Below are 4757 nucleotides of genomic sequence, written 5' to 3' on the forward strand. Positions count from 1 at the left end.
TGTATTGGACTTTCTCTATTGCGCATCATATGAATCAAAGGGCTTTGTGAGAGCTTGGATGAGTGCATCTCTATTCTTAAAGTGATTCAATCTTAGCTCTTGTGATTTTTCCTACCCTATGCTTGCATTAGTCTTTCTTAAACCGCGGTGGTCAAGGCCCTCGACTTATTATCCCTTGGAAGTTGGCAACGTGTAACGCCCATGAAACGGCTTAGCGCACAAGGAATACCGAGGCTATTGTTTCTGGTGGTTAGGTGGTCAAAAGTTTTGCAGACACGTCTTGGATGCCCGGAACTTGGCAAATCGAGAGCGCAGCCTTTTTGCCTGTGAGTCCGATTGAGTTTGAAGCTGTCCCTTTTGGCCTCTCCATTGCGCTGTGTAGGTTTAATCAGTCTACGGAAAGCCTGATGATTGAAGCACAAAGTAATTGCAGAGGAAACTCTCAGCAGCAGCAGCAGAAGCAGAAGAAGAAGAAGCAGAAGAAGAAGAAGAAGACTACTCTTAGATGGGAAGCTCAGAAGAAGAAGAAGAGGACCACGGTTAGAGACTCGAAGCTCTGAAGAAGAAGAAGAAGCAGCAGCCTCCTCATGTGGCCTTTGGAGAGGAGACTCATGGCCCTTTTGAAGGCCTGTGCACAGCAAAAGGATCTCTCTAAGGGCACAAGCCTGCACTCAGACATCTGCAAACGTGGCTTCCCTGAAAAGGATATCTATGTTGCTAACAGTTTGATCAACATGTATGCCAAATGTGGAGCTCTTGCAGAAGCACAGCGAGTACTCGTCAGGCTTCCCTCTCGGGACGTCTTCTGTTGGACTTCGCTTATCATTGGTTACACACAGCATGGGCAAGGTATGGAAGCACTGAAGTCTTTCCATGAGATGCAAACTGAGGGTCACTTTCCTCACGCTGTCACCTTTGCCTCTGCCCTGAGAGCATGTGCTTGCATAGGAGCAGTTGAGGAGGGTGAAAAAATCCACAATGAGATCTCCAGACGGGGTCTACTGCAGGGAGATGTCGTGCTTGGGAATGCCCTGGTGGATATGTATGCCAAATGTGGTGTAATGGGAAAAGCTCAAGGAGTGATGGATGAGCTTCCTGTTCGGGATGTAGTCTCTTGGAATGCACTTATCGCTGGATATGCACAGCATGGGCAAGGTGAGGAAGTGTTAAAATGTTTTGATAAGATGCGATGTGAAGGTCACTCTCCTGATGCAGTCACCTTTACCTGCACCTTGAAAGCATGTGCTGAAATAGGAGCACTTGTCAAGGGGGAACAAATTCATGATGAAATCATCAGACTGGGTTTCTTGCAGAGAGATATTGTGCTCTGTACTGCTGTGGTGGATATGTATGCCAAATGTGGTGCAATGGGAAAAGCTCAAGGAGTGTTTGATGAGCTTCCTCTTCGGGATGTAGTCTCTTGGAATGCACTTATTGCTGGATATGCACAACATGGGCAAAGCGAGGAAGTATTAAAATGTTTCAATAAGATGCGATGTGAGGGTCACTCTCCCAGCGTGGTCACTTTTATTTGTGCCTTGAAAGCATGTGCTGACATAGGAGCACTTTTCAAGGGTGAACAAATTCATGATGAGATTGTTGGACTGGGTTTCTTGCAGAGGGATGTTGTACTTGGGAATGCTCTGGTTGATATGTATGCCAAATGTGGTGCTTTTGGCAAAGCACAGGGAGTGTTGGGTGAGCTCTCTGTCCGGAATGCAGTATCTTGGAATGCACTTATTGCGGGATATACACAGCATGGGCAGAGTGGGAATGTTTTGGCCTGTTTTGAACAGATGCAACATGAAGACCTATCTCCAGACCGAGTCACTTTTCTTTGTGTGCTGAATGCATGCAGTCATTCAGGTCTACTAGATGAGGGCCAAATGTATTTTACGAAAATGAGCACTGAATATGGTATCGGACCAGATGTACAGCACTACTGTTGCATGGTTGATCTATTTGGCCGTGCAGGGGAGTTTGGCAAAGCCTTAGCAATCATCAAGATGATGCCATCTTGTGATGATCATCCAGTGTGGATGACTTTGCTGGGTGCCTGTCGAAAGTGGAAAAATGTGAAGCTTGGGCGACTGGCTTTCAATCATGCGATTCGTATAGATAAAAATGATGCTGCTGCTTATGTCTGTATGGCTAATATCTATACAGCAGCTGGCATGAAAAAGGATGCAGATGAGATTGAAGCCATGTGTGTGGCAAACAAGGCTCAGAAGAAGGCAGGATGTTCTTGGTGGATTGATGCCAATGGAAAAATTCATTCCTTCTTAGTTGGGGATGCAAAGTATCCACACAGCAAACACATTAATGCGAAGCTACAAGATCTTGTATGCAAAATATCAGAGGAGGGTTATTCTCCAAGCCTGGATCCGGTTTCTCAGAACATCTAATGACATGAACAAGGAGGTGCTCTGTGGCCACAGTGAGAAACTAGCAATTGCTTGTGCCTTGATCAACACATCTGAAGGGGCAATTGTAAGTGTTGTGAAAAATATGCGAGCCTGTTGTGACTGACACCAAGCTACAGCACTGATATCCAAAACAGAGAAGTGAAAAATTGTGGTGAGCGATGCCAATTGTGTCCACATTTTCGAAGGTGGAAAGTGTTCTTGTCGGGACTACTGGTAATGTAACTCCAACAGGCTCTCATTGACTTTGGAGCTTGGTTATCTCAAGTTTCCTAATGCATCAGAAGTTAAGTTTTCTTGGATCCATGCTGTGGCATGATCTCTAGTACTGTCTTGCTATAAAAGTAATGATGCGACCAATTTCTCAAGGACATTCAGATGTGCTCATGTGCATGATGAATACCTGTTCCTAAAATATATATGCTGCTTAATTTGCCAGACATATGACAAGTCGGGTTTGAGTGACCTGCAAGTGGTCTAGGCTCCAGCCAAGTGAGTCTGGGTCACACTCAGTTGCGGAAGAAAACAGGAAAGGGGTGTCATTTAATATGCGTGCTTTTCATTTGAAAGCAAAAAAAGGTGGTTTTCTTCCGGACCCACCACAACTTGTATTGGTCTTACACCCCTGGAAGAAAGAATTGGCCAGCGGAAGACATCCTACTCTACACACATGGCAAAATTTGAGTTAACAAAAGTATGCTTAAACTTTTGTAATTGGTTGCCTTTAAAGAATAGAAATTATATTTCCATGTACTTTTGCCACTAGTGTGAAAACCCATGGCAAATCTCCTCCAGATTGCTAAAACTTCTGCAACCATAGTGTGAACCCAGCCTGAGTGTGCGATATACATCAGGGTCGGTGTTGGTTATTTTGTGGTGTTGACAAACAAAATTTGACAGAAGCGGGAAGGTATGTGAAAGAGAGAGAAGCTTAGAAACTGGTAATATGCAACATCCCTAGCCAAGAGAGATCTGTTGCCGAAGAAATGATTGAATTTTTTTATAAAAAACTCTAAAATGGCTGGCTAAGAACACAGGCAATGAAAGATCTCTGCTTTAATGCAGCGGAGTCTGACTCTTATAAATGCTCCTGCATGCCTACTTAGCCACTGTTGGTCTTGGACTGCTCAACTGGCTAAGCGTAGCCCTTGCCAAATTATTGCAGTGTGGTGACCACAGTTGTAACTACATGGAAAGTAGAAATCTACAAATTTTGGAATTCAACATGCCTTTAGCAGATTAGAAAAGATAGCAAAAGTAGCTCAACTAAATTCATTTCTGTTTGTCCATGAGGCACATCAAGTGTCATGAAGAGAACCTGAGAGGGAAGAGAAAGAGGAGAAAGAAGACCGCAGGAAAGAGAGAAGAAGAGTGCAAAGGAGAGAAAATTTAGTCGATGAGAGAAAAAGACTAGAGAAATGGTGAGAGAAAGATAGTAAAGTAGGAAAGAGATAGCTGACAGCCATGAAAGGACAGAAAGAGAGATGTCAAAATTGGATACAAAACTAGTTATAAAATGATTGGTACCTTCACCTTTTTTTAAGTGTCCTTATAAACCTCACTTTCTATCTCTTACATTCCTTCTCCACTCAAATCTTTTTTGGTCCTCAAAAACATTGGTGGACTATCTACAATGGTTGAATGTAAAGGAAATCAGAGTATTACTCTGTTACAAGTGACTCCAAAAATAGGAAAATCACTAATATGTACTAAGTAATGGATGGAATCAAAAGTGGTAAAGCAAATTGACCAGATGGATATCCATTTGAAATGATAAAACTGAAAACTAAATCACCATAACTTAAATAAAAGATACTGCAAATAATAGGTAGCTTGCTGTCTACTATAAACCTTGCTGTAGTAAAATTGAGATATTTTTTGATAGGTATATCCAAATCAAGTGTGCTACGAGTCAAAAGAAAGCTTAACAGATACTTTCAGCCCATATAGGTATTGTTCCTTTGTAATCAAATCAGAATTGAAATTGAGTCAAAACAATAAGTTGTCCATAAATTGTTTACAGTAGAACAAGAGATAAAATCATTAGTTTTCAGTCAAATAAACCTTTGAAAGATAAAGATTTAGATCTTAATATAGATGTTGGCCTAATGAAGGTGCAAAATCCTACCCATAGTCTCATGGATCAAAATGTATACCATCATAATAATGATCAAGAAGAGAAAAATTGTCATCAAACTCATAATCTTGACCACCCGGGTCAAATGGGTAAGAAGAAAGATCCCCATAGTCATCACCATAACCATATTCATTATCCATTATATTATAGCCATCATGAATCTCATGTACATCCTCATTATCAGCATACCATTCATC

The 4757-nt window shown here is 41.9% G+C and overlaps 1 pseudogene; it reads left to right on the forward strand.

Annotated features, from left to right (window-relative positions):
• The first annotated feature begins 246 nt into the window (after nt 1-246).
• On the forward strand, nt 247-3987 carry LOC148029192 (pentatricopeptide repeat-containing protein At1g11290, chloroplastic pseudogene; annotated as a pseudogene).
• The last annotated feature ends 770 nt before the right edge of the window (nt 3988-4757 follow it).

This window comes from Lygodium microphyllum, chromosome 11 (genome assembly GCF_053477565.2).
Source record: "Lygodium microphyllum isolate KBCC chromosome 11, Lygodium_microphyllum_v1.1.10, whole genome shotgun sequence".
Lineage (NCBI taxonomy): Eukaryota > Viridiplantae > Streptophyta > Polypodiopsida > Schizaeales > Lygodiaceae > Lygodium > Lygodium microphyllum.